Source organism: Pomacea canaliculata, linkage group LG9, assembly GCF_003073045.1.
Source record: "Pomacea canaliculata isolate SZHN2017 linkage group LG9, ASM307304v1, whole genome shotgun sequence".
Taxonomy (NCBI): domain Eukaryota; kingdom Metazoa; phylum Mollusca; class Gastropoda; order Architaenioglossa; family Ampullariidae; genus Pomacea; species Pomacea canaliculata.
Genome location: NC_037598.1, coordinates 26,876,971 through 26,891,138, shown reverse-complemented (window position 1 = coordinate 26,891,138; position 14,168 = coordinate 26,876,971). Strand labels below are relative to the sequence as shown.

General features: G+C 40.5%; 1 long non-coding RNA gene across 1 annotated transcript; it reads right to left on the bottom strand.

The window, feature by feature from the left end:
- Positions 1–6,140: 6,140 nt before the first annotated feature.
- LOC112572354 lies at positions 6,141–6,582 on the bottom strand. The gene is made up of 2 exons (XR_003100981.1): positions 6,513–6,582; positions 6,141–6,416 (listed from the first exon to the last, which is right to left on the bottom strand). It is a non-coding gene; the product is annotated as an uncharacterized LOC112572354 (long non-coding RNA).
- Between the last annotated feature and the right edge of the window lie 7,586 nt (positions 6,583–14,168).

Genomic DNA, 14,168 nt, shown 5'->3' with positions numbered 1-14,168 from the left:
GATTTGGAGTTTGAGCCCCCGCACCACTCGGTTACACAATGTAAACTAATTTCACTAATACCAGTATAAGAAACTTTTTTTTAAAAAATGACCACCTTCGCGACCCCCTTGTAGGCACGTGGGGTCGCGCCCCACAGGTTGAGAACCGCTGGCCTAGACGGTTAGTCGTACTGTATGTCTGGATTACAGAATCGGGGAATCTGTGAATTAAGTTCCTTGCCTAGACAAGGTAATAGGTTAGATATTTGTTAAAGTTTAAATATAGTAGCATTTCTAAATTAATCACGTGGTGCCTTAATTTCTAACAGTAAATATATTCTCTTGAAGTTATGGTAATATCTGATAGGTTAAGTTATAAATTCATTAGATTAAATAAATCACCGAGTTACAGGAACTTTCGGCGGGGTACCAGTGAAATCCTAAGCAGTGGCCAGGCCTGAGTGTCTCCCTCTGCTGGTTACACCCTGAGTTGACATCCGGGGCGAAGTTCCGCCCGTCGACGTCAAGCAGCGCTGTCCCGAGACCTCAGCGTCCGGCGTAGCCGTGGGAGTACATCGTTGGAGTGTACCCGCTTCGTATATCTTGGGAGTGTACCTGCTACGTATATTCGTTGGAGTGGATTATGGTGTAACTTGGAGCTACGAATATCTATGGGAATTATGTTCATGGAGTAGCTGGGTGTGTGTGTGTGCCAGCGACGTCATATTCCGTTGGAATATGTGTAGTAATGTGTGCGGGAGTGCGGCCCGTTAAGATGGCTGGCGATCTGTAACAGTAAGTGATTTTCCTATTTTTATTCTATAAAATATCAGGGAGACTTTGTTGTATTCGGGAGCGAGACCCCGAGTGACTCTCCGTTTCTTAGTACCTGACGGTTCAGCTAGGAATGTACTTTGAAGGGCTTTGACATTCGAGAAGGAGTGAGGACTTTCGTGTATACCAAAGAAACGTCCCAACCTGAAGTGATCTCGTGTTCATTATTTTAAAGAACGTGCAAGTCCGACGACAGGTCGTGACACAGAGGAAGCAAAGACAGCAGCCACACAGGGAAACATGAAGAGATTATATGAAATAACACGAACTCTGTCAGGCAAGAGCGTAAACTCAAACAAGCAGGTGAAAGACAAAAACGGCAAGACCATAACAAATGATGCAGAACAAAGAGACCGCTGGATAGAGTACTTCGAAGAGATGCTGAATCGACCTCATCCACCATCTTTACCTGACATACCACCAGCAACTGCACAACTTCACGTCAACACCAGCCCTCCTACTAAGACAGAAATCAAAGCTATCAAAAGCATGAAAAATGGCAATGCAGCAGGCCCGGACGGCATACCTCCCGAAGCATTAAAGGCAGACCCAGAAACAACAGCAACAATTTTACAGCCCCTCCTACACAAGATCTGGGAACAAGAGCTAGTCCCAGCAGACTGGAAATTAGGCCACCTGGTCAAACTACCAAAGAAAGGAGACCTCTACCAGTGCAACAACTGGCGGGGAATCATGCTGCTGTCCATCCCCAGCAAAGTCCTGACAAGGATAATACTAGAGAGACTGAAGAAGGCACTAGACATGAGAATGAGACCAGACCAAGCAGGGTTTCGCCAGGACAAATCATGCACTGACCACATTGCAACCCTTCGTATCGTCATAGAACAGTCCATCGAATGGCAACCCTCCCTTTATATAACCTTTGTGGATTTTGAGAAGGCCTTCGAAAGTGTAGAAAGGAACATCATCTGGAGGCTAATGAACCACTATGGTATTCCGCCTAAATTCATAAACATCGTCCAGGGATTGTATGAAGACATCCTGCCAAGTTATCCATAATGGCAAACTCACTAAACCAGCGGTTCTCAACCTTTTACTTGCGACGCCCCCCCCCCCCCCTGACGAAAACCGGTACGTCCGAGCCCCCTTAGCCAGCTAGGTCGGTGGAGGAGGGGGGGGGAGCCATTGCTAACCTCGAACGCCGCTTGGAGGAAATGAATACAATTCAACAACGGAAGGACAACGTTGGTGTCTGCAAGAAGTATAACTGTTAATGAAATTTTACTAAAACAAATTCTGCGGTGCTAATAAATATTATTTTATTGGACACTCACTTTGATTAATGAGAAGGTTGAGCCTGCTTGCTGTTGCATAGAGAAGCGAACCTGTGTGCGATGTTCGTACCCACTGCTATTCGCAGCTCAGCCTCTGCGTCCACACGATTTCTGTATTGAGACTTCAGTGCTGCCAATGCTGAAAATCTTTGCTCACACATATACGAAGTTGAAAATGGCAGAAGAACTTTCATTGCTTTCTCAGAAAGGAGAGGATATTCACCGTTGACGCTAATCCAGAATGTTGGCACTGGTGTTGTTTGGAAGACCATTGTGAGGGATTGGTCACTCGAAAGGTCGATGAGCTGCTCTTCTTCTTCCGTGGACAACCCGCTTGTGCTAGGATCAGCCAGAAATGGATTACGAATCCAATCGTATTTAGTCACATCAATTTCAGCGAAGTAATGCTGAAACCTTTCTTGCAGTCCGTTTAGATGGGCAATAATTATCTTCTTCACATGATCAAGATTCAAGTTGTCAGCCTTGCACTTACACAAGCACGGAAACATCAAAAATATTTTCTTGGCGTATCTTTTGCGTCCACAAAGAAATTTTTCGAACGAAAGCATTCATCTTGTCAGTTGTTTGTAACATGGTGGTGTCTTTCCCTTGCAGAGAAGTATTCACAACGTTCAGCTTCTCAAATATGTTCGATAAATATGCCAATAGCAGCAGCCATCGGTCGTTCTTCAGCCCCCACCCCGCACTGTCTGGTCATGGCCTTCTGTCAGGGACCTAGAGTACTAGGACTGAGCACGTGCGAGGGCGAAAGGGGAGTTCACACACTCACTACAGATGATAATACAACTCCAAGTCCCTTGGACCCTTTTTACGTCTGTTACAAGACGGACTCTCTGTCGTGGCCACTCTCTAGCCAGCCGCCCGGAAAAGTAAAGTTTTTCTAGTTGTTTCGACTCTGTCCCTTTCTCCCTCCCGGTGGGCATATCTTCGTCCCGGTGACCTTGGACTTTTTAGCAAGGGTCTAACTTTAACACAATATGTGAGGGGTGTTGGTCACCTTGGGCGGTACCCGGCCTTCAGCTGCACAATGAGGGGGTGGGGCTGTTACCCAGTTGTCTCCCCTGGCCATACGTCAGGTGTTGTTGTTAGCCCCTGACTGGCCACCGGTTGCTGAATGGACCAGCCAGACGGGTGGGGGACCAGCCAGACGGGTGGGGCGTCAGCCGGCTGATGTTCTGGCCCCGTATGCAGGGAGCACCGATAGCGCCGCTAAAGGTACGATATCCCTTTCGTCACGATAGCGCGGGAAAATTCGCATGCAGGGACCGCCGATAGCCGGCTATCGTAGCTCTACGGCTAATGGAGCCTCACCCCTCCGTTAGCTCGCTATCGTACCGAAAGCACAAGATGGCGGACTGGATGTTCGGGGACCGTATTCGACGCTGTTTGCGCCACGAACTTGTTTTTCGGGACAGGAAACCTCCCCTGGACTGGTACAACGACCAACAACTTTACCAGAAATATAAATTTAGAAGATATGATGTTTTAGAACTGACAAATGACATTGCAGCAGCAATCAAATCATCGAATCGACGTGCGTGGCTTTCTCCAGTGTTACAGGTACAGAATAAATCAGTTATTAATCTGCTGATAAAACTTGTTCAGCTTGTTGTCTATTTGATTTTAGCCGTGATTAGGTGCTTTTTAAATGATATTTTAAATTTGAAAAAGGCAAAATTAACATCCTAGCTTAGGTATTGTGCAGACTAACATGACTGTAATGTGACAGTCAAACCTTCTAGTTTTTGACATAGGATTTGCATTGTGTGAGAGAGTTTGTGTGTGTTGAGGCTTTGTACTGTAACCCAAAAATTTTTAGTTTGCACTGCTGAATACCTCTTGCAGGGTGTGTGTGTGTGTTGATGCTTTGTAATTGTAACACCCATGACATTTAGAGAAAATGTCATGTGTATTTACACATTTATAAAAGTAAAATAGAGCTATATTTTTTATGTCGACTCTCGCGGTAACGGGGGTTTGACGAGAGTTTGACCGGTATAAATAACTTCCGGTCGAGCTGAGACTTCCTTTTTCTGTTGAGTGTCGAGGACGAGGGGGTCGAAGTGGAAGTTTGTCCTAAATCAGGTTGGTTAAAATAACCTTGTATTTCGTTTGCCAAGGCTTTGGCCTAAAGAATGTTACAGTTTTTGTGGAGGTTGGATTTAGTATTTAGTAGGATGTCTTATGATTTCGTTTGAGGGGGAGGACTGCTCCCATCTTAGCGTTTGAGGCTATGGCCGACGCTGATTGAATAAGGGGATACTAGCTAGGGAATATGGTGGTTGAATATCTAGGACCCATATTGAGATAGGATGGATGTAGTTTTGTGTGCCTTGAGTTTGAAAATACGTAGGTGATGGGTTTAGGTACAGAGAGGGTACCACGTGTCCTCCACGTGTAGCAAAATCCCGTGTAATGAATAATATCATGGAGATTTCTGATGTTAAACTTGTTCGAGGGAGAAAGGAGGTGTATGCAATGGAATTTGCTGTAGTAAGATTTGTGTATATGTTAGGAAATGCCATGAGGAATATAATGTATGCGAGGGAATTTGCTGTAGAACGATTCTTGCATATGTTTGGGCAATGCCGTAAGGAATATAATGCATGTGATGGAATTTGCTGTAGTAAGATTTTTGCATATGTTTAGGCAATGCCATGAGGAATATAATGTATGTGGGGGGATTTGCTATAGAAAGGTTTTTGCATATGTTTAGGAAATGCCATGTGGAGTATAGTGTACGTGATGGAAGTTGCTCTAGGGAGGTTTTGTGTAATGGAACTTTCTTGTTTTGATTTCAGGGCAACAAGTCCTTCTACTTCTTCTCTTTCTTCTCTTCTCTCTTCTTTCTTCTTCTTCTTTTCCTTCTACTCCTTTTCTTTTTCTTTCCCTTTTTTCACCTTCACTTCCACTTCCTCAGTTTTCTTCCCAAATCTTCTTCGCCTGTTTCTTCATGTCTTCATAACTTCGCCAGCCGTCATCCCAATAAAGAATTCAGCTGACGAATTTGTGTTTGGGTCGTACAACGTGATAAAGAAAGGAAGTGAACCTCCCACACAACACCAACTCTCAAAAATCGTGCCCGCTACAGTTTGGCGCCCAATGTGGGGCATGATTTGAGAGTGCCACGGGAGAGAGACTTCCTAACACTTCGTGATGGACGGAGAAGATCAAGTCGCCGAAGGACCAGGCCAAGACCCAAGTACATCGGCCGTAATGAGCGAGCTGCTGCAGCTGCAGAGAGACTTGGTGAGAGCAATGACGACCATGAGCCAGCCGGCAGCAGTTAATGTTAACGTGAGCTCCCCGCCACCCCGGCTGGGTATATTCACGGGACTCCCGCCCACAGGGGGTCAAGAAGTAAAGTTCGCAGAGTGGAGGGAGAGAGCTCTTGCCTACCACGAGGTTACCCCTGGTAACAAGAGCAACCAGACAGAGAAAAGACGGAGAAAACTGCACTATAGACAATTGGTTACCTCCACCATAGTATATGGGTTACAGACAACTAGCGTGTAACGAAGTAGATTGTCAGGTCTTGACCACATTTCGTTGATGACTGCATTATGAATATGATCATGATTGCGATTATGACTTTGATGGAGCAGTAGTGATGAATGATTATAGTCTATGGTGTGTGCAGGAGTGTACTATGCCGATTTTTTTTGTGTCTTATGTTAATCATGTAGATGTTGATTGTTGTATGGTTGATGATGATGATGAGGAGATGGCAGTAATGCTGAAGTTTGTTTAATGATAAGGATTGAGGATGTTAGATAACCAGTCGCCGTGCATATCAGCTGTTACCAATCTGAGTGCATTTGGCCTTTAATGTAACAGGCTAGCAACACTGCTAGCGCTGGAATTTTGTTGAGGGTGTACTGTAGGAATTGATGTGGTGGGCTGTAATGTATTTTTGGAGCCAGTGCCCACTAGATTATAGTGGCATGGGGAGGCTAGTCCTGAGGAGGATAGTCTGTCAGGTAGCCTTGTAGGGTGTACCTATGTGGATGAGGAGCCAGTGCCCACTAGATTATAGTGGCATGGGGAGGCTAGTCCTGAGGAGGATAGTCTGTCAGGTAGCCTTGTAGGGTGTACCTATGTGGATGAGGAGCCAGTGCCCACTAGATTATAGTGGCATGGGGAGGCTAGTCCTGAGGAGGATAGTCTGTCAGGTAGCCTTGTAGGGTGTACCTATGTGGATGAGGAGCCAGTGCCCACTAGATTATAGTGGCATGGGGAGGCTAGTCCTGAGGAGGATAGTCTGTCAGGTAGCCTTGTAGGGTGTACCTATGTGGATGAGGAGCCAGTGCCCACTAGATTATAGTGGCATGGGGAGGCTAGTCCTGAGGAGGATAGTCTGTCAGGTAGCCTTGTAGGGTGTACTTGTGTGGATGAAGGCTCGGAATTTATTTGCTAGGGTTTGTGATGGGAAATGGTTGCATTTCTAAGGAAATAGCGCCCATTTTATTTAGGGGGGGTGACTGTAACACCCATGACATTTAGAGAAAATGTCATGTGTATTTACACATTTATAAAAGTAAAATAGAGCTATATTTTTTATGTCGACTCTCGCGGTAACGGGGGTTTGACGAGAGTTTGACCGGTATAAATAACTTCCGGTCGAGCTGAGACTTCCTTTTTCTGTTGAGTGTCGAGGACGAGGGGGTCGAAGTGGAAGTTTGTCCTAAATCAGGTTGGTTAAAATAACCTTGTATTTCGTTTGCCAAGGCTTTGGCCTAAAGAATGTTACAGTTTTTGTGGAGGTTGGATTTAGTATTTAGTAGGATGTCTTATGATTTCGTTTGAGGGGGAGGACTGCTCCCATCTTAGCGTTTGAGGCTATGGCCGACGCTGATTGAATAAGGGGATACTAGCTAGGGAATATGGTGGTTGAATATCTAGGACCCATATTGAGATAGGATGGATGTAGTTTTGTGTGCCTTGAGTTTTGAAAATACGTAGGTGATGGGTTTAGGTACAGAGAGGGTACCACGTGTCCTCCACGTGTAGCAAAAATCCCGTGTAATGAATAATATCATGGAGATTTCTGATGTTAAACTTGTTCGAGGGAGAAAGGAGGTGTATGCAATGGAATTTGCTGTAGTAAGATTTGTGTATATGTTAGGAAATGCCATGAGGAATATAATGTATGCGAGGGAATTTGCTGTAGAACGATTCTTGCATATGTTTGGGCAATGCGTAAGGAATATAATGCATGTGATGGAATTTGCTGTAGTAAGATTTTTGCATATGTTTAGGCAATGCCATGAGGAATATAATGTATGTGGGGGGATTTGCTATAGAAAGGTTTTTGCATATGTTTAGGAAATGCCATGTGGAGTATAGTGTACGTGATGGAAGTTGCTCTAGGGAGGTTTTGTGTAATGGAACTTTCTTGTTTTGATTTCAGGGCAACAAGTCCTTCTACTTCTTCTCTTTCTTCTCTTCTCTCTTCTTTCTTCTTCTTCTTTTCCTTCTACTCCTTTTCTTTTTCTTTCCCTTTTTTCACCTTCACTTCCACTTCCTCAGTTTTCTTCCCAAATCTTCTTCGCCTGTTTCTTCATGTCTTCATAACTTCGCCAGCCGTCATCCCAATAAAGAATTCAGCTGACGAATTTGTGTTTGGGTCGTACAACGTGATAAAGAAAGGAAGTGAACCTCCCACACAACACCAACTCTCAAAAATCGTGCCCGCTACATAATGTAACCCACATTTTTTTTTTTTTTGCATTGCATCTCACTTCTGAATACCAGTTACAGGTATGTGTGTGTATAGACTTTGTACTGTCACCCACATTTTTTCATTTTGCTTTGCATCTCACTTCAGAATATGTGTTGCAGGTGTGTGAGTTTGTGTGTGTTGAGGCTTTGTCCTGTACACAAATTTTTATTTTGCATTGCATCTCACTGCTAAATACCTGTTGCAGGGTGTGTGTGTGTGTTGATGCTTTGTAATGTAACCCACTTTTTTTTTTGCATTGCAATATACTGTTACAGGTGAGTGTGTGTGTGTTGAGACTATGTACTGTAACCCACATTTTTTTTTCAGAATATGTGTCGCAGGTGTATGAGTTTGTGTGTGTTAATGCTTTGTACTGTAACCCACATTTTTTAGTTTGCATTGCATCTCACTTTTGAGTAGCTGTTGCAGGGGGGGGGGTGTGACTTTGTACTGTCACCCACATTTTTTCATTTTGCATTGTATCTCACTTCAGAATATGTGTTGCAGGTGCGTGAGTTTGTGTGTGTTGATGCTTTGTACTGTAACCCACAATTTTTTAACTGTATACAGATCCACTCTAATATACAAAAATGCATACACTGGCAGTATTGCTAGTTTTAATTATCATTTATCTGTTTGTCTAGCTTGCTTATTTAGCGTTTAGCAGCCAGACTTCTAGTTTGAGATTTTAATTTCTAGTTCCATTTCGCTTATAATAGACTGCTTTTTGGTCTTTGAATGTTATATCATGAGCTGTTGCTCTGTATCTCCTTTGCTGGCTGTTTTTCTTTTTTCATTCTAAGGGTTTTTGCCGGTTGTCCAGGGTGGTGTTTGACAGTAGAAGTTTGTCAACGATTTGAAGGGACTTGAATATTCTGTGGCAGAGCAAAGAAAAATTGTAGTAAATGATGGTTGCAAGAGTGGCAATTAGATTTCTGCATATACATCAATAGCATTCTAAAGAAAAGTGATGTTATCCACAAACTGATTTAGTGTAAAGTGTCAGAAAATTATCAATCCTGCAAAAATGGACAGAAAATATCATTTAAATGTGGATATATATATATTTGTGTGTGGATGCAATTATTCACTTTTCATTTTGCTTTTGTTTTAAAATGTGTGATTGTGACTGTTTGAGAGTAAAATAAATGTCACTATGTAAATTTTAAGATATTGTGTGTTTACTTGTTTGAGATGGCAACATGTTGCACACAAATTTTCAGAACACAGCATTCTGCGAGCAAAGTTCACAATAGAGCCACCGTAAAACATGAATTCATTCAGCCTGCTTACCTCCTGTGATCTGGACCATTCACTGGAATAAAAAAAATGTTTTAAAATTGTACTTCATTTAATCAAACAAGCATATAGCTGATGTATAAACAATAAAAGAAAAGTAAATAATGGTTGCATTTGAGGCAAGATTAAACCAACCCATTTCAACCTGTGGTGCTGTGTCCCCAGTTACCAAGAATGTAAAGCGTGTAATATTAACAATTATAAGTGTGATTTAAACATCCCTGCCCGCTTGACCCGTTCATGATCTATTGTCCCTTCTAATCAACCTACCCCAACATTAATAACTACACACACTAAAGACAACAAAAATAGAAAACATATTTTCTACACAAGTTTACTTTTAAAAAGTATTTCTAAATCTGGATCACTAAACACAGCACTCACTACGGAAACACTATAGTATCTCTTCTGGAGATGAATAACATTTCAATTCCAATTACGTTCAATTCAATTAAAATTAGGGTACAATACGATGCAGTGCTCTTCTGTAAAATACAGCACATTACAGTACAATACAATACACTTCTGTAAAATACAGTGCATTACAGTACATTATGGTACAATATGATGAAGTACACTTCTGTAATACACAGTACAATACAATACACTTCTGTAAAATACAGTGCATTACAGTACATTATGGTACAATATGATGAAGTACACTTCTGTAAAATACAGTACAATACAATACACTTCTGTAAAATACAGTACAATACAATACACTTCTGTAAAATACAGTGCATTACAGTACATTATGGTACAATACGTTGAAGGACACTTCTGTAAAATACAGTACAATACAATACACTTCTGTAAAATACAGTGCATTACAGTACATTATGGTACAATACGATGCAGCACACTTCTGTAAAATACAGTACATTACAGTACATTATGGTACAATCGATAAGTATACTCTGTAAAATAATACAGTGCATTACAGTACATTATGGTACAATATATGATGAAACACTTCTGTAATATACAGTAAAAAATACACTACATACTGTAAAAATACAGTGCATTACAGTACATATGGTACAATATGATACACTTTGAAGTACATAAAACTTCTGTAAAATACAGTACAATAAACAATACGCTGCAGCACACTTTCTGTAAAATACAGTAACAATACACTCTGTATAATACACTGCACTTCCTGTAAAATACAGTGCATTAACAAGTACATTATGGTACAAATACGATGAAGGGACAATAAATACTTCTGTAAAATACAGTACAATACAATACACTTCTGTAAAATACAGTGCATTACAGTACATTATGGTACACATACGATGAAGTACACTTCTGTAAATACAGTACAATACACTTTCTGTAAAATACAGTACAATATGGACAATATGGCACACTTCTGTATTGAGTACAGTACAGTACATTTCTGTAAAATTGTACAATCATACATGCAACACACTTCTGTAAAAATACAGTAACAATACAATACACTTCTGTAAAATACAGTGTTAATAACATTACAGTACATTATGGTACATTGATGAAGGACACTTCTGTAAATATACAGTACAATACAATACCTTCTGTAAAATACAGTGCCATTTAGCAGTACATTAATAGGGTTAAACAATATGATGAAGTACCTTCTTGTAAAATCAGTACATACTGAGTTACGTATGGTACACAGAAGAAGAAGTACCTCTGTAAAATACAGTACAATACAGATCATTATGGTACAAACCGATGCAGCCACACTTCTATGTAAAATAGAGATACTACAATACAATACATTCTGTAAAATACAGTACATTACAGTACATTATGGTACAATATGATGAATGTACACTTCTGTAATATAACAGTAACAGATCAATACACTTCTGTAAAATACAGTACATACAAGTACATTATGGTATAATATGAGAAGTAATCACTTCTGTAAAATACAGTTGCATTACGTAACATTATGGTACATAGCAATACGATGAAGTACACTTCTTTAAAATACAGTAAATACAATACACCTTCTGTTTAAATACAGTACATTACAGTACATTATGGTACAATATGATGAAGTACACTTCTGTAAAATACAGTACATTACAGTACATTATGGTACAATACGATGAAGTATACTTCTGTAAAATACAGTGCATTACAGTACATTATGGTACAATATGATGAAGTACACTTCTGTAAAATACAGTGCATTACAGTACATTATGGTACAATACGATGGTGAAGTACACTTCTGTAAAATACAGTACATTATGGTACAATATGATGAAGTACACTTCTGTTAAATACAGTGCATTACAGTACATTATGGTACAATATGATGAAGTACACTTCTGTAAAATACAGTGCATTACAGTACATTATGGTACAATATGATGAAGTACACTTCTGTAAATACACATACAGTAAGTGACATTATGAGTACATATATGATGAAGTAAACATTCTGTAAAATACAGTACATTACAGTACATTATGGTACAATACGATGCAGCACACTTCTGTAAAATACAGTACAATACAATACACTTCTGTAAAATAGAGTGCATTACAGTACATTATGGTACAATATGATGAAGTACACTTCTGTAATATACAGTACAATACAATACACTTCTGTAAAATACAGTACATTATGGTACAATACGATGCAGCACACTTCTGTAAAATACAGTACAATACAATACACTTCTGTAAAATACAGTACAATACAATACACTTCTGTAAAATACAGTACATTATGGTACAATACGATGCAGCACACTTCTGTAAAATACAGTACAATACAATACACTTCTGTAAAATACAGTACAATACAATACACTTCTGTAAAATAGAGTGCATTACAGTACATTATGGTACAATATGATGAAGTACACTTCTGTAAAATACAGTGCATTACAGTACATTATGGTACAATACGATGAAGTACACTTCTTTAAAATACAGTACAATACAATACACTTCTGTAAATACAGTACATTACAGTACATTATGGTACAATATGATGAAGTACACTTCTGTAAAATACAGTACATTACAGTACATTATGGTACAATACGATGAAGTACACTTCTTTAAAATACAGTACAATACAATCCACTTCTGTAAAATACAGTACATTAAACGTAATTATGGTACAATATGATGAGTACACTTCTGTAAAATAACAGTGCATTAAGTACATTATGGTACAATATGGTGAAAGTACACTTCTGTAAAATACAGTACAATTACATACCACTTCTTTAAATCAGTGCATTACGGTAACTTATTCCTAGGGGACCAAGCCAGTTAGGGGAGACAACTTATCGAAGAACCTGTTCTTGTAGTATTTCTCTCGTTACCAGTTGGTAAATTAGATAAGTGTCAAATGGTCAACAGCTTTACACACAATGGGCGGTTGAAGTTTCTTTCATTGGGGTTAGGCATGATGCTTGGGGACCTCGTGTAAAGGCTAATTATAGCATGTAAGATCGGTGCTAGTAACATAGCGACGGATGAATGGGTTAGGATTGTTCGAGGTGATGTGGGTGCTGGGAGGCCATAAAGGGTACGGCGCGCTGTTGTTATTGACGGTGTGTTAGACGGAGTGTCAGAATCAAGATTCATATCCGACCGTACCAAATCAACGGACCCCGCCCAAGTTTTGCGAGGATGCTGTAAAGGTAAAGTAGGTTTACATGCTAACGCTTCTTCAAGACATACAGGTGAAAATTTCTTTTCCCCTGAATTTTTTGCTCGCTGCAGGTGAATCTTCGATGGAAAAGTACGAAAGGATTGAAATGAGCGTACCGTTCTGGTGGACAGGTATTCCAAATATGACTTTGAAGCCATGATCTCTTATATATTGGACGAAAAAGGCGGAGTTGTTTCAAAAAGCTTTTACAGAGACCAAGGAGAAACTAGCCAAGAGTGTCAACATGAGTGCAATGATTTCTTCGGGCTCCTGCAAAGAGGCAAGTAAGAACGCCTATTGTGCAAACAGAGTGCCTGAGATGTAATAAATATAGGAAAGAATGGTGCTGAATAGCACATTATGCAACAAGGGATGTATCGAACAGTAGAATTGTATTAACTTAAGGTACACTAAAAGTTGTCATGGAAAATTGTGGGGAAAATACCAAAAATAACAGTGGTGAGTGATGAAGAATGAGAACAGGGGCCGTGCTTAGGGGGGCAGGCGGACGAGGCATCTGCCTAGGGCCCCGCGCTTCAAGGGGCCCCGCGCTTTGATTGTATGTGACTTTAATCCAACTAAAACCGTGTGATCGTGGGCGTAGGGCCACGCACATGCCTTTGCCTCGGGCCCCGCGGGGGCTAAAACTGGCTGAATGAGAATCCTTAGGTTAATAAATAGAAAATATTTACAACAAATTTAAGAAATTATTGCAAGAATAACAAAGTTGGAACGGAGATAAGGGAAATCCTCAGAAAATAATGAAATTCAATTTCCTCTTGTCCAATTGTTTTACTTATATTGTACAATCGGAATTGGTCCATTATCCACTTGTTTTATTGGACCATGTTGTACAAAGAAATTTGTTAGACCAGTGATGCCCCACCTTTTCGGTCTGCGGGCCATATCCATTTCGGAACAAGCCGTTGTCGGCGGGCCACTTCACCGCAAAATACAAAAAGAAAAAAAAATAGAGCAGATACCATTTTTTAATTAGCAAGTTGTTACTTTACCATTAAATTATGTAACTAATTAAGTGGGATAATTTGAAGTTGTTTCCCGAAACCAACTTCTGATGTCTGCCTCACGTAGAGAACCAAGTCAGAGCACTGAATCGAAATGTTTCATCCATGAAAAGAAATGAGAGACGCCCTACGTGGGGATAAATACTTCTTCTTCCTTTTTTTTCGTTTTTTTAAAGGTCTTCTTTTATTACTAACATGCGATTCCTGCACTGTGGGCAGAAGTTTCGCGGGCCGGATGGCACCAGTCGCCGGGCCGGATAGGCCGCGGGCCGTAGGTGGTGCATAACCTGTGTAGACTATTTGATGTGTCAGATCGT